The sequence below is a fragment of the Microcaecilia unicolor genome, chromosome 3 (genome assembly GCF_901765095.1).
Source record: "Microcaecilia unicolor chromosome 3, aMicUni1.1, whole genome shotgun sequence".
Lineage (NCBI taxonomy): Eukaryota > Metazoa > Chordata > Amphibia > Gymnophiona > Siphonopidae > Microcaecilia > Microcaecilia unicolor.
The window spans coordinates 207,213,389-207,240,378 of NC_044033.1; the positions used below are offsets into that span (position 1 = coordinate 207,213,389).

The window sequence follows — 26,990 nt, forward strand, 5'->3', positions numbered from 1 at the left end:
CACCTCACTGTTTGGCACAGCGTTGGCGCACCGCTTGCATTAGTGTAGTGTCGGTGCACTGCATGCTTTGGCACAGCATCGGCGCTCCACGTGATTCAGTGCAACATCGATGCATCTCGTGCTTCGGCGGAACATCAGCGCATCTCGTGCTTAGGCACAACGTTGGCACATTATGCACTTTGGCGCACCGCGTGCCTCGGCGTAGCATCAGCGCACCATGTGCTTTGATGTACCATTGGCGCACTGCGTGCTTCGGTAAACCGTCAGCACACCATGCGCTTTGGCGCAATGTAAGTGCAGCACGTGTCTTGGCGCAACGTTGGCGCATTGTGCGTTTTCATGCTCCATCAGCGCACTGCATGCTTTGGTGAACAGTTGGCTCACCGCCCGCTTCGGCGCAGCGTCGGTGCTCCGCATGATTCGGTGCAACATTGGTGCATCTCGTGCTTCGGAACAAGGTTGGCGCATTATGCGCTTCGTCGCAGCGTCAGTGCACTGCACACTTCAGCGCAGCATCGGCGCAGTGCGTGATTCAGCAGAACATCAGCACATCTCGTGCTTTGGCACAACGTTGGCGCATTATGCGCTTTGGCGCACCATGTGCTTCGGTGCAGCATCAGCGCACCATGTGCTTTGATGTACCATTGGCACACTGCGTGCTTCGGTAAACCGTCGGCACACCACACCCTTTGGCGCAACATCAGCACATCACGTGCCTTGGCGCAACGTTGGTGCATTGTGTGTTTCATTGCACAATTGGCGCACTGCGCGCTTCAGCGAACTGTTGGTGCACCGCCTGCTTCAGCGCAGCATCGGCGCTACGCGTGATTCGGTGCAACATCGGCGCATTTCGAGCTTTGGCACAATGTTGGCGCATTATTATTATTTATTGCATTTGTACCCCACATTTTCCCACCTTTTTGCAGGCTCAATGTGTGGCTTACAGAGTATTGTTATATTAAAGCCGTTACATTGTTCAAATACAGTCGATCATCAGCACATCGTTTACTTTGATGTACCGTCGGCGCACCGTGCGCTTCTTTGACCCAGTTTGCTGAACAGCACACTGTGAATTTTGGTGCAGTGTTTCGAGGCAGTATTGGCTCTTGCGTACTTTAAAGTTTGCACAGCGTTGGTCCACTGCATGCTTTAGTGCTGCAATGGCACACTGCTTTCTTTGGCGCAGCGCCGGCCCACCGCCGCATTGTGTTTAGCTTCCCTGTTTATTTTGTTTTTAACTGGTAACAAAAAATTGAGCACTGAGCACTCTTCTCATGCTTTCCTGTGACAGGAACTTGTTAGAGGCGCGGGAATGTGGGCGGTGCTTCCTCTTGCCCCTCCCCACAGACTGTCCAGTTGCAGGAAGACAGCTATTGAGGGGCGTTTTGGGAGACGGGAACCTGGGCGGTGCTTCTTGCTTCTCCCCTCAGGCTGTGCAGTAATAGGACGCTGCTAATACAGAGGCGTCCCAGGGGGCGGGAACTTGCTACAGAGAGAGAACAAGCTCACTTCCAGTCCAGACATATCGAAGTCTTTGCGCGATTGAGAGGTTCAGCTTCATTTTCCTCCCTAAATTGTTTATTTGCACATTACCTTTTGGACAGCTGGTGAGATCGCTGGCGGTAATCAAGGCAGGGACACATCGATCCTTGTTGTAGAAGAACCGGAAAGTGTGGACCCAGTATTGTTCTCCAGCCTGCAGCAGCCGCCAGTCATATTATACAGATCCACCGAGGTGGCTTTATTGATTGTCTAACATTCTTTATTATTTTAACCAGCGAATCCATACAGACCGTTGCATCTTTATTACAAGAAAGATAAATTTATAAGAATTTATTCAGAGCGACCGCAATATGGTTTCAAAGTTATCTAACACAGTCTTTATTACTGGAAATGGTGAGTTTATATACAATTTATGGCAACAAAGGAGAGGCTAAGAGGATCCATAAGAACAGACGAAGTACAAAAAGAAGTAGATCAACAAACAAAATATATTATAATCTTTAAAGAATCATAACGAAAGGAGCAGTTTATTTGATTTACTTATGGACATAGCTAAAACTGTCCGTAATGTCTGATTGGAAGACAACACAGTCTTTTCTCTGACTGCAGGTGGAATATCGCGTGTCTCACTAGGACGTGGAAAGAAATTGCTGCAGTTAAGAAACAGAGCTTTTCAGTTTAGAAAGATCAGGACTCTATTTATTAACGTATTGACAAAACAAATCTAATGAAGAGGATTTGATTTTGGTCTTTGTTTAAGGGGTCTATGTATTGTATTTATTCCTCCTGGGGCTTTGTGTGTGCATTTTTTTGTTTGGGTTTTTAAAAAAACCATATTATATTGTATTGTATTTTGGCACTTCTGTTTGCAAAAAAATAAAGGTTCTGTAAAAAATAAAAGTTTAAACTAAAAAAAAAAGTCTTTTTATTATCAAAAGTGCCTAAGCCACTTCAGCATCTCTGATAAAGATTCGTTTGTAGAGTAATGCATTTCAAGTAGTTCAACATCTGTATCCTATCACCCCTATTTCTCTTTTCCTCCAGAGTATGCATATTCTTGTCTTCCAGTCCCATCTCATACGTCTTTTGGAGCAAACCCCATACCATTTGTTTCATCTTCTTCTGAACCTCTTCTAGTCTGTTTGGCACAGATTCGATAAATGCTGCTCATAAATGCATGCAAACATTTAGGTGCATACCCAGTTTGCGTTCAAAATGTAATTGGTTAACAAGCTCCGCGTGATTCGGTGCAACATCGGTGCATTTCATGCTTCGGCACAAGGTTGGCGCATTATACGCTTTAGCACAGCGTCGGTGCACTGCACGCATCAGCACAGCGTCGGTGCACCGCGTGATTCGGCGGAACATCAGCACATCTTGTGCATCGGCAGAACATTGGCGCATTATGCGCTTTGGTGCACCACTTGCTTCGGCTTAGCGTCGACGCACTGCGCACTTCGATATACCGTCAGCACACCACGTGCTTCGGCGCAACATCAGCACATCATGTGCCTCGGCATAACGTTTGAGCACTGTGTATTTCGATGCACCATCGGCGCACTGCGCGCTTCGGTGAACCATTGGTGCACCGCCAGCTTCGGTGCAGCGTCGGTGCTCTGCATAATTCAGTGCAACATCGACGCAACTCGTGCTTCGGCACAAGGTTGGCGCATTATGCACTTCAGCGCAGCATTGGCGCACTTCACGCTTCAGCTCAGCAGCGCACTGCGTGATTCGGCAGAACATCGGTGAATCTCGTGCTTCGGCACAACGTTGGCTCATGCGCTTCAGCGCACTGTGTGCTTTGATGTACCGTCGACGCACTGCGCTTTGGTACACTGTCGGCACACCACGCTCTTTGGTGTGCCGTCAGCACATCACGTGCCTTGGCGCAGCATTGGCGCATTGTGTGTTTTGATGCACCGTCGGTGCACTGCGCGCTTTGGCGAACCTTTGGCGCACTCCTTGCTTCGGCGCAGCATCAGCGCTCATCGTGATTGGGTGCAATATTGGCACATCTTGTGCTTCGGCACAAGGTTGGTGCATTATGCGCTTCGGCGCAGCGTCGCGCACTGCATGATTCAGCACAGCGTCGGCGCACCGCGTGATTCGGCGAAACATCAGCACATCTTGTGCATCGGCAGAACAATGGCGCATTATACGCTTTGGTGCACCACTTGCTTCGGCTTAGCGTCGACGCACTGCGCACTTCGATATACCGTTGGCACACCACGTGCTTTGGCGCAACATCAGCACATCACATGCCTCGGCATAACGTCGGCGTATTGCACCTTCCGATGCACCGTCGGTGCACTGCAAGCTTCGGCAAACTTGGCGCACTGCCCGCTTTGGCGCAGTGTTGGCGTGCCTCATGATTCAGTGCAATATCAGCTCATCTCGTGCTTTGGCACAAGGTTGGCTCATGTGCTTCGGCGCAGTGTCGGCACACTGCACGCTTCAGCGCAGCGTCGGCGCACTGCGTGATTCGGTGGAATATCGGCACATCACATGCTTCGGCACAACATTGGCGCATTATGCGCTTTGGCGCACCATGTGCTTCCACGTAGTGTCGGTGCAGCATGTGCTTTGATGTACCATAGGCGCATTATGCGCTTCAGTACACTATCTGCACACCACGCGCTTCGGCGCAACTTGAACGCATTACATGTCTCGGCACGGCACATTGTGGGTTTCGATACACCATCGGCCCACTGTGTGCTTCGGCGAACCGATGGCACACCGCCCACTTTGGCACAGCGTTGGCGCACCGCACGCTTTGACCCAGTTTGCTGAACAGAAAATGAGGTGTGGCCATGGCTGGGCATTCAGTAGAGATGAAATTTAGGGAACCTGCACCTAACTTAGGCGTGAGGAATTTCACTAGCTTTCCTTTGGTATAAATCCTCACGTCAAAAGTTGGGCATAGATTCTGTCACTAAGCGTTATTCTATAAACAGCGCCCAACTTGGAATACCTAATTATACAATAGCGTTTAGCGCTGTTTTTTGGCAGCCATATATAGAGTCCAGGCCTATATGTCTTTAACAAAATATGGCTTCCAAACTGAACACAATACTCCATGTGAGACCTCACCGATGATCTGCACAGGGGCATTAACACCTCCTACATAGAGTACTTTATGATTGATTTCATCATTCTATTTAGTCTTCCATTGGGGATCAACTGACCAAAGTCAATAAAAGAGCCTCTTAGGCACTGAGAGGTCATTGTAAGAGAAAGATCACTATCCTTAGAGTGCTCCCCATTCGCACCATAAAACTAAAGTAAATGCAAATAAATAAACTGAAGCACAGGGAATGGTAAGGATATATTTTATTATAAGTGGTTTACAAGGTTTTAGACCTCCAGCACCAGGTCTCAATTCATATTAAATATTGAAGAATCATTAAGTGGTGCCTCATTTGGAGGACTGTATGATGTTAATTCTGTATCTTAGGACCACACCAGTATATTAGCATACATGAAGTTGAGCATGCGTACATTGCAGGTGAAGTTGAAGATGTATGTGTGCGTTGCAGGTCACAAGGGCACCTCCGACTCCAGTGAAGTTGAACATGCGTATGGTGAATGTTGAATGTCGCAAGGATGCTACCGAATCCAATGAAGTTGAGCCTTCATGCATTGCAGGTCACAAGGATGCCACCGAATCCAATGAAGTTGAGCAGGCATGCATTACGGGCCACAAGGACACCTCCGAATCCAGTGAAGTTGAACATGCGTATGTTGAATGTCACAAGGATGCCACCGAATCCGGCAAAGTTGAGCAGGCATGCATTGCGGGCCACAAGGGCACCTCCGAATCCAGTGAAGCTGAACATGCATGTGTTGAATTTCGCAAGGGCACCTCCGAATCCAGTGAAGCTTAACATGCATGTGTTGAATGTCGCAAGGACACTACCAAATCCAATGAAGTTGAACATGCGTGCGTTGCAGGTCATAAGGGCGCCTCCAAATCCAGCAAAATTGAGTAGGCGTGTATTGCACGTCATGAGGGTGCTTCTGAATCCAATGAAGTTGGAGGTCAGAAGGTTGAATCTGACTCCAGTGAAGCTGATCAAGCTTGTGTTGCAATGGTGATATTTCAAAAATTGATTCTTTTCCATGGCAGAAAGAGCACAAGTATGAATCATTTGCTTCTCTTTAAGCAAATGAAATGGAGAAAAAGAACCAGATGGCAAACTTTTATACTCTTGTACATGTTCATGCCCTCAAAGTCTCCACCCGTTTCCTGTGACAGAATGCCTGAAGTGTACATTGGTTGGCTCACTGTGTGCTTTGGTGTGGTAATAGTTTGCTGATCTGCACACTTTGGCACAGTGTGAATATTGGTGTATTTTTGACCGTACTTCCGCACAACATTGGTCTACTGAACATTTTGGTGCAGTGATGGCACACGGCTCACTTCGGCGCAACGTCGGCCCACCACGCTACTTGACGGAGCATCGTCACATCGTGCGCTTTGACGCAATGTCGGCACTCTGTGCACTTTGACTCAGTTTGATGAAGTGCACACTTTGATGCACTGTGCGTTTTGGTGCAGTGCTGAGTTTTGACGCAGCATCGATTCCTGCATACTTTTTCACAACATTGGTCCACTGCACGCTTTGGTATAGTGATGGCACACCTCACTCTTTGGCATAGCGTTGGTGCACCACTCGCATTAGTGTAGCGTTGGCGCACTGCATGCTTCGGCACAGCGTCGGCGCACTTCATGCTTTGGCGCAGCGTCGGCGCTCCACGTGATTCAAAGCAATATCAGCGAATCTCATGCTTCGGCACAAGGTTGGCGCATTGTGTGCTTCAACGCAGCATAGGCGCACTGCACGCTTTAGCACAGCATCAGCACACTGCGTGATTCAACGGAATATCGGCGTATCTTGTACTTCAGCACAATATTGGCGCATTATGCGCTTCGGCGCACCGCATGCTTTGGCGTAGCGTCGGCGCACCGTGTGCTTTGATGTACCGTCGGCACACTGCTTGCTTTGGTACACTGTCCGCACACCACGTGCTTCGGCCCAATGTCAGTGCATTACGTGCCGGGGCGCAACACTGGCGCTTTGTATGTTTTCATGCACCATTGGTGCACCGCCCGCTTCGGTGCAGCATCGGCACTCCGCATGATTTGGTGCGATTTCGGCGCATCTCGTGCTTCAGCACAAGGTTAGTGCATTTTACACTGTGGCGCAGTGTCGGTGCACTGCACGCTTCATCACATCGTCGGCGCACAGCGTGATTCAGCGGACCATCGGCACATCTCGTGCTTTGGCACAACGTTGGCGCCTTATGCGCTTTGGTGCACCGCATGCCTTGGCATAGCATCGGCGCACCATGTGCTTCGGCATAGCGTCAGCTTACCGTGTGCTTTGGCGTAGCATTGGCGCACCATGTGCTTTGATGTACCTTCGGCGCACTGCGTGGTTTGGTACATCGGCACACCACGCGCGGCGCAACATCAGCGCATCACGTGTCTCGGCACATTGTACGTTTTGATGCACCAATGGCGCACTGCGCACTACGGTGAAACGTTGGCTCACTGCCCCCTTCAGCGCAGCGTTGGTGCTATGCCTGATTCGGTGCAACATAGGCACATCTCGTGCTTTGGCACAAGGTTGGCGCATTATGCACATTGGTGCAGCATCAGTGCACTGCACGCTTCAGCGCAGCGTCGGCGCACTACGTGATTCGGAGGAACATTGGCGCATTTCATGCTTTGGCACAACGTTGGTGCATTATGCGCAATGTCAGTGCACCGCGTGTCTCAGCAGCGTCGGCGCAACATGCGCTTTGACATACCATGGGAGCACTGCACGTTTTGGTACACTGTCAGCACACCATGCACTTCGGCACATCGTCAGCGCATCACGAGCCTCGGCGCAATGTAGGCGCACTGTGTGTTTTCATGCGCCGTCGGCGCACTATGCGCTTCGGCTAACTGTTGCCGCACTGTCCACTTCGGCACAGCGTCGGCGCAGTGCACGCTTTGACCCAGTTTGCTGAACAGCACACTGTGAATTTTGGTGCAGTGTTGAGTTTTGACGCAGTATTGGCTCTTGCGTACTTTTGTACAACGTTGGTCCTCTTTACGTTTTGGTGCGGCGATGGCAAACAGCTTTCTTTGGCGCAGCGTTGGTGTATCTCGTGCTTTGGTGCAGCGCCAGTGCCCCGTGCGCCTTGGCGCACCGCACACTTGGCCTCAGTTTTGTGAACTGCACCCTTTGGCGCACTGTGCGTTGAGTTTTGACATATCATTGGATCCTGCATACTTTTGCAAAATGTTGGACCACGGAACACTTTGGTGAAGTGTTGGCTTATTGCTCTCTTTGGCACGGCATTGGCCCACCGCGTGCATTGGTGTAGCGTTAGCCCACCGCGCGCATTGAGGTGCATTGGCACAGCGTTGGCGCACCGCTCGCATTGCCGTGTCTGCTCACTAGAGTCTTTGGCGCAGCATTGGTGCACTGTGTGCTTCGATGCATTGTGTTTAGCTTCCTTGTTTATTTTGTTTTTAACTGGTAACAAAATATGAAAAATTGAGCAGTGAGCACTCTTCTCAAGCTTTCCTGTAACAGGAACTTGTAGGGGAAGGCGGGAACCCGGACGGTGCTTCTTGCTTCTCCCCTCAGGCTGTGCAGTAATAGGACGCTGCTAATAGAGAGGCGTTCCAGGGGGCGGGACCTTGCTGCAGAGAATAAGCTCACTTCCAGTATCGAAGTCTTTGCGCGACTGAGAGGTTCAGCTTCATTTTCCTCTCCGTAAATTGTTTATTTGCACGTTGGACTGCTGGTGAGATCGCTGGCGGTAATCAAGGCAGGGACACATCGATCCTTGTTGTAGAAGAACCGGAAAGTGGACCCAGTATTGTTCTCCAGCCTGCAGCAGCCGCCAGTCATATTATACAGATCCACCGAGGTGGCTTTAATGATTGTCTAACATTCTTTATTACTTTAACCGGCGAATCTTACAGACCTCTGCATCTTTATTACAAGAAACATGAATTTATACAGACCTCCGCAGAGATGATTTAAACATTATGTAACACAATCTTTATTACTACTGGACATGGTGAGTTTATGTACAATTTATGACAACAAAGGAGAGGCTAAGAGGATCCATAAGAACAGACGAAGTACAAAAAGAAGTAGATCAACAAACTAAATATATTATACTCGTTAAAGAATCATAACGAAAGGAGCAGGTTATTTGATTTAGTTATGGCCATATTGTCTGATTGGAAAGACAACACAGTCTTTTCTCTGACTGCAGGTGGAATATCGTGTGTCTCACTAGGACGTGGAAAGAAATTGCAGCAGTTAAGAAACAGAGCTTTTCAGTTTAGAAAGATTATGGACTCGCTGTATTAACGTATTGACAAAACAAATCTAATGAAGAGGATTTGATTTTGGTCTTTGTTTAAGGGGTCTATATGTTATATTTGTTCCTCCTGGGGCTTTGTGTGTGCATTTTTTAGTTTGGGTTTTGTTTTGTTTTTTAACTATGTTATATTGTATTTTGGCACTTCTGTTTGTAAAAAAAAATAAAGGTTCTGTAAAAAATAAAAGTTTAAACTAAAAAAAAAATGAGTCTTTTTATTATCAAAAGTGCCTAAACCACTTCAACATCTCTGGTAAAGATTTGTTTGGAGGAAAAGAGAAATAGGGGTGATAGGATACAGATGTTGAAATACTTGAAATACATTAATCTACAGAGTATGCATATTTATTCATGACTTCCAGTCTCATCTCATACGTCTTTTGGAGCAAACCTCATACCATTTGTGTCATCTTCTTCTGAACCTCTTCTAGTCTGTTTGGCACAGATTCGATAAATGCTGCTCTTAAATGCATGCAAAAATTAAGGTGCATACCCAGTTTGCATGCAAAATTTAATTGGTTAACAAGCTCCGCGTGATTCGGTGCAACATCGGTGCATTTCATGCTTCGGCACAAGGTTGGCGCATTATACGCTTTGGCGCAGTGTCGGTGCACTGCACGCTTCAGCACAGCGTCGGTGCACCGCGTGATTCGGCGGAACATCAGCACATCTTGTGCATCGGCAGAACATTGGCGCATTATGCGCTTTGGTGCACCACTTGCTTCGGCTTAGCGTCGACGCACTGCGCACTTCTATATACCGTCAGCACACCACGTGCTTCGGCGCAACATCAGCACATCATGTGCCTCGGCATAACGTTTGAGCACTGTGTATTTCGATGCACCATCGGCGCACTGCGCGCTTCGGTGAACCATTGGTGCACCGCCAGCTTCGGTGCAGCGTCGGTGCTCTGCATAATTCAGTGCAACATCGACGCAACTCGTGCTTCGGCACAAGGTTGGCGCATTATGCACTTCAGCGCAGCATTGGCGCACTTCACGCTTCAGCTCAGCAGCGCACTGCGTGATTCGGCAGAACATCGGTGAATCTCGTGCTTCGGCACAACGTTGGCTCATGCGCTTCAGCGCACTGTGTGCTTTGATGTACCGTCGACGCACTGCGCTTTGGTACACTGTCGGCACACCACGCTCTTTGGTGTGCCGTCAGCACATCATGTGCCTTGGCACAGCATTGGCGCATTGTGTGTTTTGATGCACCGTCGGTGCACTGTGCGCTTTGGCGAACCGTTGGCGCACTCCTTGCTTCGGCGCAGCATCAGCGCTCCTCGTGATTGGGTGCAATATTGGCACATCTTGTGCTTCGGCACAAGGTTGGTGCATTATGCGCTTCGGCGCAGCGTCGCGCACTGCATGATTCAGCACAGCGTCAGCGCACCGCGTGATTCGGCGAAACATCAGCACATCTTGTGCATCGGCAGAACATTGGCGCATTATGCGCTTTGGTGCACCACTTGCTTCGGCTTAGTGTCGACGCACTGCGCACTTCGATATACCGTTGGCACACCACGTGCTTTGGCGCAACATCAGCACATCACATGCCTCGGCATAACGTCGGCGTATTGCACCTTCCGATGCACCGTCGGTGCACTGCAAGCTTCGGCAAACTTGGCGCACTGCCCGATTTGGCGCAGTGTTGGCGTGCCTCATGATTCAGTGCAATATCAGCTCATCTCGTGCTTTGGCACAAGGTTGGCTCATGTGCTTCGGCGCAGTGTCGGCACACTGCACGCTTCAGCGCAGCGTCGGCGCACCGCGTGATTCGGCGGAACATCAGCACATCTTGTGCATCGGCAGAACATTGGCGCATTATGCGCTTTGGTGCACCACTTGCTTCGGCTTAGCGTCGACGCACTGCGCACTTCGATATACCGTCAGCACACCACGTGCTTCGGCGCAACATCAGCACATCATGTGCCTCGGCATAACGTTTGAGCACTGTGTATTTCGATGCACCATCGGCGCACTGCGCGCTTCGGTGAACCATTGGTGCACCGCCAGCTTCGGTGCAGCGTCGGTGCTCTGCATAATTCAGTGCAACATCGACGCAACTCGTGCTTCGGCACAAGGTTGGCGCAATATGCACTTCAGCGCAGCATTGGCGCACTTCACGCTTCAGCTCAGCAGCGCACTGCGTGATTCGGCAGAACATCGGTGAATCTCGTGCTTCGGCACTATGTTGGCTCATGCGCTTCAGCGCACTGTGTGCTTTGATGTACCGTCGACGCACTGCGCTTTGGTACACTGTCGGCACACCACGCTCTTTGGTGTGCCGTCAGCACATCACGTGCCTTGGCACAGCATTGGCGCATTGTGTGTTTTGATGCACCGTCGGTGCACTGCGCGCTTTGGCGAACCGTTGGCGCAATCCTTGCTTCGGCGCAGCATCAGCGCTCCTCGTGATTGGGTGCAATATTGGCACATCTTGTGCTTCGGCACAAGGTTGGTGCATTATGCGCTTCGGCGCAGCGTCGCACACTGCATGATTCAGCACAGCGTCGGCGCACCGCGTGATTCGGCGAAACATCAGCACATCTTGTGCATCGGCAGAACAATGGCGCATTATACGCTTTGGTGCACCACTTGCTTCGGCTTAGCGTCGACGCACTGCGCACTTCGATATACCGTTGGCACACCACGTGCTTTGGCGCAACATCAGCACATCACATGCCTCGGCATAACGTCGGCGTATTGCACCTTCCGATGCACCGTCGGTGCACTGCAAGCTTCGGCAAACTTGGCGCACTGCCCGCTTTGGCGCAGTGTTGGCGTGCCTCATGATTCAGTGCAATATCAGCTCATCTCGTGCTTTGGCACAAGGTTGGCTCATGTGCTTCGGCGCAGTGTCGGCACACTGCACGCTTCAGCGCAGCGTCGGCGCACTGCGTGATTCGGTGGAATATCGGCGCATCACATGCTTCGGCACAACATTGGCGCATTATGCGCTTTGGCGCACCATGTGCTTCCACGTAGTGTCGGTGCAGCATGTGCTTTGATGTACCATAGGCGCACTATGCGCTTCAGTACACTATTGGCACACCACGCGCTTCGGCGCAACTTGAACGCATTACATGTCTCGGCACGGCACATTGTGGGTTTCGATGCACCATCGGCCCACTGTGTGCTTCGGCGAACCGATGGCACACCGCCCACTTCGGCACAGCGTTGGCGCACCGCACGCTTTGACCCAGTTTGCTGAACAGAAAATGAGGTGTGGCCATGGCTGGGCATTCAGTAGAGATGAAATTTAGGGAACCTGCACCTAACTTAGGCGTGAGGAATTTCACTAGCTTTCCTTTGGTATAAATCCTCACGTCAAAAGTTGGGCATAGATTCTGTCACTAAGCGTTATTCTATAAACAGCGCCCAACTTGGAATACCTAATTATACAATAGCGTTTAGCGCTGTTTTTTGGCAGCCATATATAGAGTCCAGGCCTATATGTCTTTAACAAAATATGGCTTCCAAACTGAACACAATACTCCATGTGAGACCTCACCGATGATCTGCACAGGGGCATTAACACCTCCTACATAGAGTACTTTATGATTGATTTCATCATTCTATTTAGTCTTCCATTGGGGATCAACTGACCAAAGTCAATAAAAGAGCCTCTTAGGCACTGAGAGGTCATTGTAAGAGAAAGATCACTATCCTTAGAGTGCTCCCCATTCGCACCATAAAACTAAAGTAAATGCAAATAAATAAACTGAAGCACAGGGAATAGTAAGGATATATTTTATTATAAGTGGTTTACAAGGTTTTAGACCTCCAGCACCAGGTCTCAATTCATATTAAATATTGAAGAATCATTAAGTGGTGCCTCATTTGGAGGACTGTATGACGTTAATTCTGTATCTTAGGTCCACACCAGTATATTAGCATACATGAAGTTGAGCATGCGTACATTGCAGGTGAAGTTGAAGATGTATGTGTGCGTTGCAGGTCACAAGGGCACCTCCGACTCCAGTGAAGTTGAACATGCGTATGGTGAATGTTGAATGTCGCAAGGATGCTACCGAATCCAATGAAGTTGAGCCTTCATGCATTGCTGGTCACAAGGGTGTTTCCAAATTTGGCGAAGTTGAGCAGGCATGCATTACGGGCCACAAGGGCACCTCCGAATCCAGTGAAGTTGAACATGCGTATGTTGAATGTCACAAGGATGCCACCGAATCCAATGAAGTTGAGCAGGCATGCATTGCGGGCCACAAGGGCACCTCCGACTCCAGTGAAATTGAGCATGTGTGCATTACAGGTCACAAGGGCACCTCCGATTCCAGTGTAATTGAACATGCATGCATTGCAGGTGACAAGGGCAGTGAAGTTGAACATGCGTATGTTGAATGTTTGAAGGACACTACCAAATCCAATGAAGTTGAGCCTGCATGCATTGCGGGTCACAAGGGTGTCTCCGAATCCGGCAAAGTTTTGCAGGCATGCATTGCGGGCCACAAGGGCACCTCCGAATCCAGTGAAGCTGAACATGCATGTGTTGAATGTCGCAAGGACACTACCAAATCCAATGAAGTTGAGCCTGCATGCATTGCGGGTCACAAGGGTGTCTCCGAATCCGGCAAAGTTGAGCAGGCATGCATTGCGGGCCACAAGGGCACCTCCGAATGCAGTGAAGCTGAACATGCATGTGTTGAATTTCGCAAGGGCACCTCCGAATCCAGTGAAGCTGAACATGCATGTGTTGAATGTCGCAAGGACACTACCAAATCCAATGAAGTTGAACATGCGTGCGTTGCAGGTCATAAGGGCGCCTCCAAATCCAGCAAAATTGAGTAGGCGTGTATTGCACGTCATGAGGGTGCTTCTGAATCCAATGAAGTTGGAGGTCAGAAGGTTGAATCTGACTCCAGTGAAGCTGATCAAGCTTGTGTTGCAATGGTGATATTTAAAAAATTGATTCTTTTCCATGGCAGAAAGAGCACAAGTGTGAATCATTTGCTTCTCTTTAAGCAAATGAAATGGAGAAAAAGAACCAGAAGGCAAACTTTTATACTCTTGTACATGTTCATGCCCTCAAAGTCTCCACCCGTTTCCTGTGACAGAATGCCTGAAGTGTACATTGGTTGGCTCACTGTGTGCTTTGGTGTGGTAATAGTTTGCTGATCTGCACACTTTGGCACAGTGTGAATATTGGTGTATTTTTGACCGTACTTCCGCACAACATTGGTCTACTGAACATTTTGGTGCAGTGATGGCACACGGCTCACTTCGGCGCAACGTCGGCCCACCACGCTACTTGACGGAGCATCGTCACATCGTGCGCTTTGACGCAATGTCGGCACTCTGTGCACTTTGACTCAGTTTGATGAAGTGCACACTTTGATGCACTGTGCGTTTTGGTGCAGTGCTGAGTTTTGACGCAGCATCGATTCCTGCATACTTTTTCACAACATTGGTCCACTGCACGCTTTGGTATAGTGATGGCACACCTCACTCTTTGGCATAGCGTTGGTGCACCACTCGCATTAGTGTAGCGTTGGCGCACTGCATGCTTCGGCACAGCGTCGGCGCACTTCATGCTTTGGCGCAGCGTCGGCGCTCCACGTGATTCAAAGCAATATCAGCGAATCTCATGCTTCGGCACAAGGTTGGCGCATTGTGTGCTTCAACGCAGCATAGGCGCACTGCACGCTTTAGCACAGCATCAGCGCACTGCGTGATTCAACGGAATATCGGCGTATCTTGTACTTCAGCACAATATTGGCGCATTATGCGCTTCGGCGCACCGCATGCTTTGGCGTAGCGTCGGCGCACCGTGTGCTTTGATGTACCGTCGGCACACTGCTTGCTTTGGTACACTGTCCGCACACCACGTGCTTCGGCCCAATGTCAGCGCATTACGTGCCGGGGCGCAACACTGGCGCTTTGTATGTTTTCATGCACCATTGGTGCACCGCCCGCTTCGGTGCAGCATCGGCACTCCGCATGATTTGGTGCGATTTCGGCGCATCTCGTGCTTCGGCACAAGGTTAGTGCATTTTACACTGTGGCGCAGTGTCGGTGCACTGCACGCTTCATCGCATCGTCGGCGCACAGCATGATTCAGCAGACCATCGGCACATCTCGTGCTTTGGCACAACGTTGGCGCCTTATGCGCTTTGGTGCACCGCATGCCTTGGCATAGCATCGGCGCACCATGTGCTTCGGCATAGCGTCAGCTTACCGTGTGCTTTGGCGTAGCATTGGCGCACCATGTGCTTTGATGTACCTTCGGCGCACTGCGTGGTTTGGTACATCGGCACACCACGCGCGGCGCAACATCAGCGCATCACGTGTCTCGGCACATTGTACGTTTTGATGCACCAATGGCGCACTGCGCACTACGGTGAAACGTTGGCTCACTGCCCCCTTCAGCGCAGCGTTGGTGCTATGCCTGATTCGGTGCAACATAGGCACATCTCGTGCTTTGGCACAAGGTTGGCGCATTATGCACATTGGTGCAGCATCAGTGCACTGCACGCTTCAGCGCAGCGTCGGCGCACTACGTGATTCGGAGGAACATTGGCGCATTTCATGCTTTGGCACAACGTTGGTGCATTATGCGCAATGTCAGTGCACCGCGTGTCTCAGCAGCGTCGGCGCAACATGCGCTTTGACATACCATGGGAGCACTGCACGTTTTGGTACACTGTCAGCACACCATGCACTTCGGCACATCGTCAGCGCATCACGAGCCTCGGCGCAATGTAGGCGCACTGTGTGTTTTCATGCGCCGTCGGCGCACTATGCGCTTCGGCTAACTGTTGCCGCACTGTCCCCTTCGGCACAGCGTCGGCGCAGTGCACGCTTTGACCCAGTTTGCTGAACAGCACACTGTGAATTTTGGTGCAGTGTTGAGTTTTGACGCAGTATTGGCTCTTGCGTACTTTTGTACAACGTTGGTCCTCTTTACGTTTTGGTGCGGCGATGGCAAACAGCTTTCTTTGGCGCAGCGTTGGTGTATCTCGTGCTTTGGTGCAGCGCCAGTGCCCCGTGCGCCTTGGCGCACCGCACACTTGGCCTCAGTTTTGTGAACTGCACCCTTGGGCGCACTGTGCGTTGAGTTTTGACATATCATTGGATCCTGCATACTTTTGCAAAATGTTGGACCACGGAACACTTTGGTGAAGTGTTGGCTTATTGCTCTCTTTGGCACGGCATTGGCCCACCGCGTGCATTGGTGTAGCGTTAGCCCACCGCGCGCATTGAGGTGCATTGGCACAGCGTTGGCGCACCGCTCGCATTGCCGTGTCTGCTCACTAGAGTCTTTGGCGCAGCATTGGTGCACTGTGTGCTTCGATGCATTGTGTTTAGCTTCCTTGTTTATTTTGTTTTTAACTGGTAACAAAATATGAAAAATTGAGCAGTGAGCACTCTTCTCAAGCTTTCCTGTAACAGGAACTTGTAGGGGAAGGCGGGAACCCGGACGGTGCTTCTTGCTTCTCCCCTCAGGCTGTGCAGTAATAGGACGCTGCTAATAGAGAGGCGTTCCAGGGGGCGGGACCTTGCTGCAGAGAATAAGCTCACTTCCAGTATCGAAGTCTTTGCACGACTGAGAGGTTCAGCTTCATTTTCCTCTCCGTAAATTGTTTATTTGCACGTTGGACTGCTGGTGAGATCGCTGGCGGTAATCAAGGCAGGGACACATCGATCCTTGTTGTAGAAGAACCGGAAAGTGGACCCAGTATTGTTCTCCAGCCTGCAGCAGCCGCCAGTCATATTATACAGATCCACCGAGGTGGCTTTAATGATTGTCTAACATTCTTTATTACTTTAACCGGCGAATCTTACAGACCTCTGCATCTTTATTACAAGAAACATGAATTTATACAGACCTCCGCAGAGATGATTTAAACATTATGTAACACAATCTTTATTACTACTGGACATGGTGAGTTTATGTACAATTTATGACAACAAAGGAGAGGCTAAGAGGATCCATAAGAACAGACGAAGTACAAAAAGAAGTAGATCAACAAACTAAATATATTATACTCGTTAAAGAATCATAACGAAAGGAGCAGGTTATTTGATTTAGTTATGGCCATATTGTCTGATTGGAAAGACAACACAGTCTTTTCTCTGACTGCAGGTGGAATATCGTGTGTCTCACTAGGACGTGGAAAGAAATTGCAGCAGTTAAGAAACAGAGCTTTTCAGTTTAGAAAGATTATGGACTCGCTGTATTAACGTATTGACAAAACAAATCTAATGAAGAGGATTTGATTTTGGTCTTTGTTTAAGGGGTCTATATGTTATATTTGTTCCTCCTGGGGCTTTGTGTGTGCATTTTTTAGTTTGGGTTTTGTTTTGTTTTTTAACTATGTTATATTGTATTTTGGCACTTCTGTTTGTAAAAAAAAATAAAGGTTCTGTAAAAAATAAAAGTTTAAACTAAAAAAAAAATGAGTCTTTTTATTATCAAAAGTGCCTAAACCACTTCAACATCTCTGGTAAAGAATTTTTTGGAGGAAAAGAGAAATAGGGGTGATAGGATACAGATGTTGAAATACTTGAAATACATTAATCTACAGAGTATGCATATTTATTCATGTCTTCCAGTCTCATCTCATACGTCTTTTGGAGCAAACCTCATACCATTTGTGTCATCTTCTTCTGAACCTCTTCTAGTCTGTTTGGCACAGATTCGATAAATGCTGCTCTTAAATGCATGCAAAAATTAAGGTGCATACCCAGTTTGCGTGCAAAATTTAATTGGTTAACAAGCTCCGCGTGATTCGGTGCAACATCGGTGCATTTCATGCTTCGGCACAAGGTTGGCGCATTATACGCTTTGGCGCAGCATCGGTGCACTGCACGCTTCAGCACAGCGTCGGTGCACCGCGTGATTCGGCGGAACATCAGCACATCTTGTGCATCGGCAGAACATTGGCGCATTATGCGCTTTGGTGCACCACTTGCTTCGGCTTAGCGTCGACGCACTGCGCACTTCTATATACCGTCAGCACACCACGTGCTTCGGCGCAACATCAGCACATCATGTGCCTCGGCATAACGTTTGAGCACTGTGTATTTCGATGCACCATCGGCGCACTGCGCGCTTCGGTGAACCATTGGTGCACCGCCAGCTTCGGTGCAGCGTCGGTGCTCTGCATAATTCAGTGCAACATCGACGCAACTCGTGCTTCGGCACAAGGTTGGCGCATTATGCACTTCAGCGCAGCATTGGCGCACTTCACGCTTCAGCTCAGCAGCGCACTGCGTGATTCGGCAGAACATCGGTGAATCTCGTGCTTCGGCACAACGTTGGCTCATGCGCTTCAGCGCACTGTGTGCTTTGATGTACCGTCGACGCACTGCGCTTTGGTACACTGTCGGCACACCACGCTCTTTGGTGTGCCGTCAGCACATCATGTGCCTTGGCACAGCATTGGCGCATTGTGTGTTTTGATGCACCGTCGGTGCACTGCGCGCTTTGGCGAACCGTTGGCGCACTCCTTGCTTCGGCGCAGCATCAGCACTCCTCGTGATTGGGTGCAATATTGGCACATCTTGTGCTTCGGCACAAGGTTGGTGCATTATGCGCTTCGGCGCAGCGTCGCGCACTGCATGATTCAGCACAGCGTCAGCGCACCGCGTGATTCGGCGAAACATCAGCACATCTTGTGCATCGGCAGAACATTGGCGCATTATGCGCTTTGGTGCACCACTTGCTTCGGCTTAGCGTCGACGCACTGCGCACTTCGATATACCGTTGGCACACCACGTGCTTTGGCGCAACATCAGCACATCACATGCCTCGGCATAACGTCGGCGTATTGCACCTTCCGATGCACCGTCGGTGCACTGCAAGCTTCGGCAAACTTGGCGCACTGCCCGATTTGGCGCAGTGTTGGCGTGCCTCATGATTCAGTGCAATATCAGCTCATCTCGTGCTTTGGCACAAGGTTGGCTCATGTGCTTCGGCGCAGTGTCGGCACACTGCACGCTTCAGCGCAGCGTCGGCGCACCGCGTGATTCGGCGGAACATCAGCACATCTTGTGCATCGGCAGAACATTGGCGCATTATGCGCTTTGGTGCACCACTTGCTTCGGCTTAGCGTCGACGCACTGCGCACTTCGATATACCGTCAGCACACCACGTGCTTCGGCGCAACATCAGCACATCATGTGCCTCGGCATAACGTTTGAGCACTGTGTATTTCGATGCACCATCGGCGCACTGCGCGCTTCGGTGAACCATTGGTGCACCGCCAGCTTCGGTGCAGCGTCGGTGCTCTGCATAATTCAGTGCAACATCGACGCAACTCGTGCTTCGGCACAAGGTTGGCGCATTATGCACTTCAGCGCAGCATTGGCGCACTTCACGCTTCAGCTCAGCAGCGCACTGCGTGATTCGGCAGAACATCGGTGAATCTCGTGCTTCGGCACTATGTTGGCTCATGCGCTTCAGCGCACTGTGTGCTTTGATGTACCGTCGACGCACTGCGCTTTGGTACACTGTCGGCACACCACGCTCTTTGGTGTGCCGTCAGCACATCACGTGCCTTGGCACAGCATTGGCGCATTGTGTGTTTTGATGCACCGTCGGTGCACTGCGCGCTTTGGCGAACCGTTGGCGCACTCCTTGCTTCGGCGCAGCATCAGCGCTCCTCGTGATTGGGTGCAATATTGGCACATCTTGTGCTTCGGCACAAGGTTGGTGCATTATGCGCTTCGGCGCAGCGTCGCGCACTGCATGATTCAGCACAGCGTCGGCGCACCGCGTGATTCGGCGAAACATCAGCACATCTTGTGCATCGGCAGAACAATGGCGCATTATACGCTTTGGTGCACCACTTGCTTCGGCTTAGCGTCGACGCACTGCGCACTTCGATATACCGTTGGCACACCACGTGCTTTGGCGCAACATCAGCACATCACATGCCTCGGCATAACGTCGGCGTATTGCACCTTCCGATGCACCGTCGGTGCACTGCAAGCTTCGGCAAACTTGGCGCACTGCCCGCTTTGGCGCAGTGTTGGCGTGCCTCATGATTCAGTGCAATATCAGCTCATCTCGTGCTTTGGCACAAGGTTGGCTCATGTGCTTCGGCGCAGTGTCGGCACACTGCACGCTTCAGCGCAGCGTCGGCGCACTGCGTGATTCGGTGGAATATCGGCACATCACATGCTTCGGCACAACATTGGCGCATTATGCGCTTTGGCGCACCATGTGCTTCCACGTAGTGTCGGTGCAGCATGTGCTTTGATGTACCATAGGCGCACTATGCGCTTCAGTACACTATTGGCACACCACGCGCTTCGGCGCAACTTGAACGCATTACATGTCTCGGCACGGCACATTGTGGGTTTCGATGCACCATCGGCCCACTGTGTGCTTCGGCGAACCGATGGCACACCGCCCACTTCGGCACAGCGTTGGCGCACCGCACGCTTTGACCCAGTTTGCTGAACAGAAAATGAGGTGTGGCCATGGCTGGGCATTCAGTAGAGATGAAATTTAGGGAACCTGCACCTAACTTAGGCGTGAGGAATTTCACTAGCTTTCCTTTGGTATAAATCCTCACGTCAAAAGTTGGGCATAGATTCTGTCACTAAGCGTTATTCTATAAACAGCGCCAAACTTGGAATACCTAATTATACAATAGTGTTTAGCGCTGTTTTTTGGCAGCCATATATAGAGTCCAGGCCTATATGTCTTTAACAAAATATGGCTTCCAAACTGAACACAATACTCCATGTGAGACCTCACCGATGATCTGCACAGGGGCATTAACACCTCCTACATAGAGTACTTTATGATTGATTTCATCATTCTATTTAGTCTTCCATTGGGGATCAACTGACCAAAGTCAATAAAAGAGCCTCTTAGGCACTGAGAGGTCATTGTAAGAGAAAGATCACTATCCTTAGAGTGCTCCCCATTCGCACCATAAAACTAAAGTAAATGCAAATAAATAAACTGAAGCACAGGGAATAGTAAGGATATATTTTATTATAAGTGGTTTACAAGGTTTTAGACCTCCAGCACCAGGTCTCAATTCATATTAAATATTGAAGAATCATTAAGTGGTGCCTCATTTGGAGGACTGTATGACGTTAATTCTGTATCTTAGGTCCACACCAGTATATTAGCATACATGAAGTTGAGCATGCGTACATTGCAGGTGAAGTTGAAGATGTATGTGTGCGTTGCAGGTCACAAGGGCACCTCCGACTCCAGTGAAGTTGAACATGCGTATGGTGAATGTTGAATGTCGCAAGGATGCTACCGAATCCAATGAAGTTGAGCCTTCATGCATTGCTGGTCACAAGGGTGTTTCCAAATTTGGCGAAGTTGAGCAGGCATGCATTACGGGCCACAAGGGCACCTCCGAATCCAGTGAAGTTGAACATGCGTATGTTGAATGTCACAAGGATGCCACCGAATCCAATGAAGTTGAGCAGGCATGCATTGCGGGCCACAAGGGCACCTCCGACTCCAGTGAAATTGAGCATGTGTGCATTACAGGTCACAAGGGCACCTCCGATTCCAGTGTAATTGAACATGCATGCATTGCAGGTGACAAGGGCAGTGAAGTTGAACATGCGTATGTTGAATGTTTGAAGGACACTACCAAATCCAATGAAGTTGAGCCTGCATGCATTGCGGGTCACAAGGGTGTCTCCGAATCCGGCAAAGTTTTGCAGGCATGCATTGCGGGCCACAAGGGCACCTCCGAATCCAGTGAAGCTGAACATGCATGTGTTGAATGTCGCAAGGACACTACCAAATCCAATGAAGTTGAGCCTGCATGCATTGCGGGTCACAAGGGTGTCTCCGAATCCGGCAAAGTTGAGCAGGCATGCATTGCGGGCCACAAGGGCACCTCCGAATGCAGTGAAGCTGAACATGCATGTGTTGAATTTCGCAAGGGCACCTCTGAATCCAGTGAAGCTGAACATGCATGTGTTGAATGTCGCAAGGACACTACCAAATCCAATGAAGTTGAACATGCGTGCGTTGCAGGTCATAAGGGCGCCTCCAAATCCAGCAAAATTGAGTAGGCGTGTATTGCACGTCATGAGGGTGCTTCTGAATCCAATGAAGTTGGAGGTCAGAAGGTTGAATCTGACTCCAGTGAAGCTGATCAAGCTTGTGTTGCAATGGTGATATTTAAAAAATTGATTCTTTTCCATGGCAGAAAGAGCACAAGTGTGAATCATTTGCTTCTCTTTAAGCAAATGAAATGGAGAAAAAGAACCAGAAGGCAAACTTTTATACTCTTGTACATGTTCATGCCCTCAAAGTCTCCACCTGTTTCCTGTGACAGAATGCCTGAAGTGTACATTGGTTGGCTCACTGTGTGCTTTGGTGTGGTAATAGTTTGCTGATCTGCACACTTTGGCACAGTGTGAATATTGGTGTATTTTTGACCGTACTTCCGCACAACATTGGTCTACTGAACATTTTGGTGCAGTGATGGCACACGGCTCACTTCGGCGCAACGTCGGCCCACCACGCTACTTGACGGAGCATCGTCACATCGTGCGCTTTGACGCAATGTCGGCACTCTGTGCACTTTGACTCAGTTTGATGAAGTGCACACTTTGATGCACTGTGCGTTTTGGTGCAGTGCTGAGTTTTGACGCAGCATCGATTCCTGCATACTTTTTCACAACATTGGTCCACTGCACGCTTTGGTATAGTGATGGCACACCTCACTCTTTGGCATAGCGTTGGTGCACCACTCGCATTAGTGTAGCGTTGGCGCACTGCATGCTTCGGCACAGCGTCGGCGCACTTCATGCTTTGGCGCAGCGTCGGCGCTCCACGTGATTCAAAGCGATATCAGCGAATCTCATGCTTCGGCACAAGGTTGGCGCTTTGTGTGCTTCAACGCAGCATAGGCGCACTGCACGCTTTAGCACAGCATCAGCGCACTGCGTGATTCAACGGAATATCGGCATATCTTGTACTTCAGCACAATATTGGCGCATTATGCGCTTCGGCGCACCGCATGCTTTGGCGTAGCGTCGGCGCACCGTGTGCTTTGATGTACCGTCGGCACACTGCTTGCTTTGGTACACTGTCCGCACACCACGTGCTTCGGCCCAATGTCAGCGCATTACGTGCCGGGGCGCAACACTGGCGCTTTGTATGTTTTCATGCACCATTGGTGCACCGCCCGCTTCGGTGCAGCATCGGCACTCCGCATGATTTGGTGCGATTTCGGCGCATCTCGTGCTTCGGCACAAGGTTAGTGCATTTTACACTGTGGCGCAGTGTCGGTGCACTGCACGCTTCATCGCATCGTCGGCGCACAGCGTGATTCAGCGGACCATCGGCACATCTCGTGCTTTGGCACAACGTTGGCGCCTTATGCGCTTTGGTGCACCGCATGCCTTGGCATAGCATCGGCGCACCATGTGCTTCGGCATAGCGTCAGCATACCGTGTGCTTTGGCGTAGCATTGGCGCACCATGTGCTTTGATGTACCTTCGGCGCACTGCGTGGTTTGGTACATCAGCGCATCACGTGTCTCGGCACGTTGTACGTTTTGATGCACCAATGGCGCACTGCGCACTACGGTGAAACGTTGGCTCACTGCCCCCTTCAGCGCAGCGTTGGTGCTATGCCTGATTCGGTGCAACATAGGCACATCTCGTGCTTTGGCACAAGGTTGGCGCATTATGCACATTGGTGCAGCATCAGTGCACTGCACGCTTCAGCGCAGCGTCAGCGCACTACGTGATTCGGAGGAACATTGGCGCATTTCATGCTTTGGCACAACGTTGGCGCATTATGCGCAATGTCAGTGCACCGCGTGTCTCAGCAGCATCGGCGCAACATGTGCTTTGACATACCATGGGAGCACTGCACGTTTTGGTACACTGTCGGCACACCATGCACTTCGGCACATCGTCAGCGCATCACGAGCCTCGGCGCAATGTAGGCGCACTGTGTGTTTTGATGCGCCGTCGGCGCACTATGCGCTTCGGCTAACTGTTGCCGCACTGTCCGCTTCGGCACAGCGTCGGCGCAGTGCACGCTTTGACCCAGTTTGCTGAACAGCACACTGTGAATTTTGGTGCAGTGTTGAGTTTTGACGCAGTATTGGCTCTTGCGTACTTTTGTACAACGTTGGTCCTCTTTACGTTTTGGTGCGGCGATGGCAAACAGCTTTCTTTGGCGCAGCGTTGGTGTATCTCGTGCTTTGGTGCAGCGCCAGTGCCCCGTGCGCCTTGGCGCACCGCACACTTGGCCTCAGTTTTGTGAACTGCACCCTTTGGCGCACTGTGCGTTGAGTTTTGACATATCATTGGATCCTGCATACTTTTGCAAAATGTTGGACCACGGAACACTTTGGTGAAGTGTTGGCTTATTGCTCTCTTTGGCACGGCATTGGCCCACCGCGTGCATTGGTGTAGCGTTAGCCCACCGCGCGCATTGAGGTGCATTGGCACAGCGTTGGCGCACCGCTCGCATTGCCGTGTCTGCTCACTAGAGTCTTTGGCGCAGCATTGGTGCACTGTGTGCTTCGATGCATTGTGTTTAGCTTCCTTGTTTATTTTGTTTTTAACTGGTAACAAAATATGAAAAATTGAGCAGTGAGCACTCTTCTCAAGCTTTCCTGTAACAGGAACTTGTAGGGGAAGGCGGGAACCCGGACGGTGCTTCTTGCCCCTCCCCACAGACTGTCCGTTTGCAGGAAGACAACTATTGAGGGGCGTTTGGGAGACGGGAACCTGGGCGGTGCTTCTTGCTTCTCCCCTCAGGCTGTGCAGTAATAGGACGCTGCTAATAGAGAGGCGTTCCAGGGGGCGGGACCTTGCTGCAGAGAATAAGCTCACTTCCAGTATCGAAGTCTTTGCACGACTGAGAGGTTCAGCTTCATTTTCCTCTCCGTAAATTGTTTATTTGCACGTTGGACTGCTGGTGAGATCGCTGGCGGTAATCAAGGCAGGGACACATCGATCCTTGTTGTAGAAGAACCGGAAAGTGGACCCAGTATTGTTCTCCAGCCTGCAGCAGCCGCCAGTCATATTATACAGATCCACCGAGGTGGCTTTAATGATTGTCTAACATTCTTTATTACTTTAACCGGCGAATCTTACAGACCTCTGCATCTTTATTACAAGAAACATGAATTTATACAGACCTCCGCAGAGATGATTTAAACATTATGTAACACAATCTTTATTACTACTGGACATGGTGAGTTTATGTACAATTTATGACAACAAAGGAGAGGCTAAGAGGATCCATAAGAACAGACGAAGTACAAAAAGAAGTAGATCAACAAACTAAATATATTATACTCGTTAAAGAATCATAACGAAAGGAGCAGGTTATTTGATTTAGTTATGGCCATATTGTCTGATTGGAAAGACAACACAGTCTTTTCTCTGACTGCAGGTGGAATATCGTGTGTCTCACTAGGACGTGGAAAGAAATTGCAGCAGTTAAGAAACAGAGCTTTTCAGTTTAGAAAGATTATGGACTCGCTGTATTAACGTATTGACAAAACAAATCTAATGAAGAGGATTTGATTTTGGTCTTTGTTTAAGGGGTCTATATGTTATATTTGTTCCTCCTGGGGCTTTGTGTGTGCATTTTTTAGTTTGGGTTTTGTTTTGTTTTTTAACTATGTTATATTGTATTTGGCACTTCTGTTTGTAAAAAAAAATAAAGGTTCTGTAAAAAATAAAAGTTTAAACTAAAAAAAAAATGAGTCTTTTTATTATCAAAAGTGCCTAAACCACTTCAACATCTCTGGTAAAGATTTGTTTGGAGGAAAAGAGAAATAGGGGTGATAGGATACAGATGTTGAAATACTTGAAATACATTAATCTACAGAGTATGCATATTCATTCATGTCTTCCAGTCTCATCTCATACGTCTTTTGGAGCAAACCTCATACCATTTGTGTCATCTTCTTCTGAACCTCTTCTAGTCTGTTTGGCACAGATTCGATAAATGCTGCTCTTAAATGCATGCAAAAATTAAGGTGCATACCCAGTTTGCATGCAAAATTTAATTGGTTAACAAGCTCCGCGTGATTCGGTGCAACATCGGTGCATTTCATGCTTCGGCACAAGGTTGGCGCATTATACGCTTTGGCGCAGTGTCGGTGCACTGCACGCTTCAGCACAGCGTCGGTGCACCGCGTGATTCGGCGGAACATCAGCACATCTTGTGCATCGGCAGAACATTGGCGCATTATGCGCTTTGGTGCACCACTTGCTTCGGCTTAGCGTCAACGCACTGCGCACTTCGATATACCGTCAGCACACCACGTGCTTTGGCGCAACATCAGCACATCATGTGCCTCGGCATAACGTCGGCGTATTGCACCTTCCGATGCACCGTCGGTGCACTGCAAGCTTCGGCAAACTTGGCGCACTGCCCGCTTTGGCGCAGTGTTGGCGTGCCTCATGATTCAGTGCAATATCAGCTCATCTCGTGCTTTGGCACAAGGTTGGCTCATGTGCTTCGGCGCAGTGTCGGCACACTGCACGCTTCAGCGCAGTGTCGGCGCACCGCGTGATTCGGCGGAACATCAGCACATCTTGTGCATCGGCAGAACATTGGCGCATTATGCGCTTTGGTGCACCACTTGCTTCGACTTAGCGTCGACGCACTGCGCACTTCGATATACCGTCAGCACACCACGTGCTTCGGCGCAACATCAGCACATCATGTGCCTCGGCATAACGTTTGAGCACTGTGTATTTCGATGCACCATCGGCGCACTGCGCGCTTCGGTGAACCATTGGTGCATCGCCAGCTTCGGTGCAGCGTCGGTGCTCTGCATAATTCAGTGCAACATCGACGCAACTCGTGCTTCGGCACAAGGTTGGCGCATTATGCACTTCAGCGCAGCATTGGCGCACTTCACGCTTCAGCTCAGCAGCGCACTGCGTGATTCGGCAGAACATCGGTGAATCTCGTGCTTCGGCACAACGTTGGCTCATGCGCTTCAGCGCACTGTGTGCTTTGATGTACCGTCGACGCACTGCGCTTTGGTACACTGTCGGCACACCACGCTCTTTGGTGTGCCGTCAGCACATCACGTGCCTTGGCGCAGCATTGGCGCATTGTGTGTTTTGATGCACCGTCGGTGCACTGCG

The 26,990-nt window shown here is 49.9% G+C and overlaps 1 protein-coding gene across 1 annotated transcript in view; it reads left to right on the top strand.

The window, feature by feature from the left end:
- The first annotated feature begins 1,688 nt into the window (after positions 1-1,688).
- The window catches only part of LOC115466177 (class I histocompatibility antigen, F10 alpha chain-like), a 159,558-nt gene continuing 134,256 nt past the window's right edge, over positions 1,689-26,990 (top strand). The window contains exon 1 of the mRNA XM_030197269.1: positions 1,689-1,896. The gene's annotated coding sequence lies outside the window, so the exon portion shown is untranslated. The remainder of the gene's footprint in view (positions 1,897-26,990) is intronic.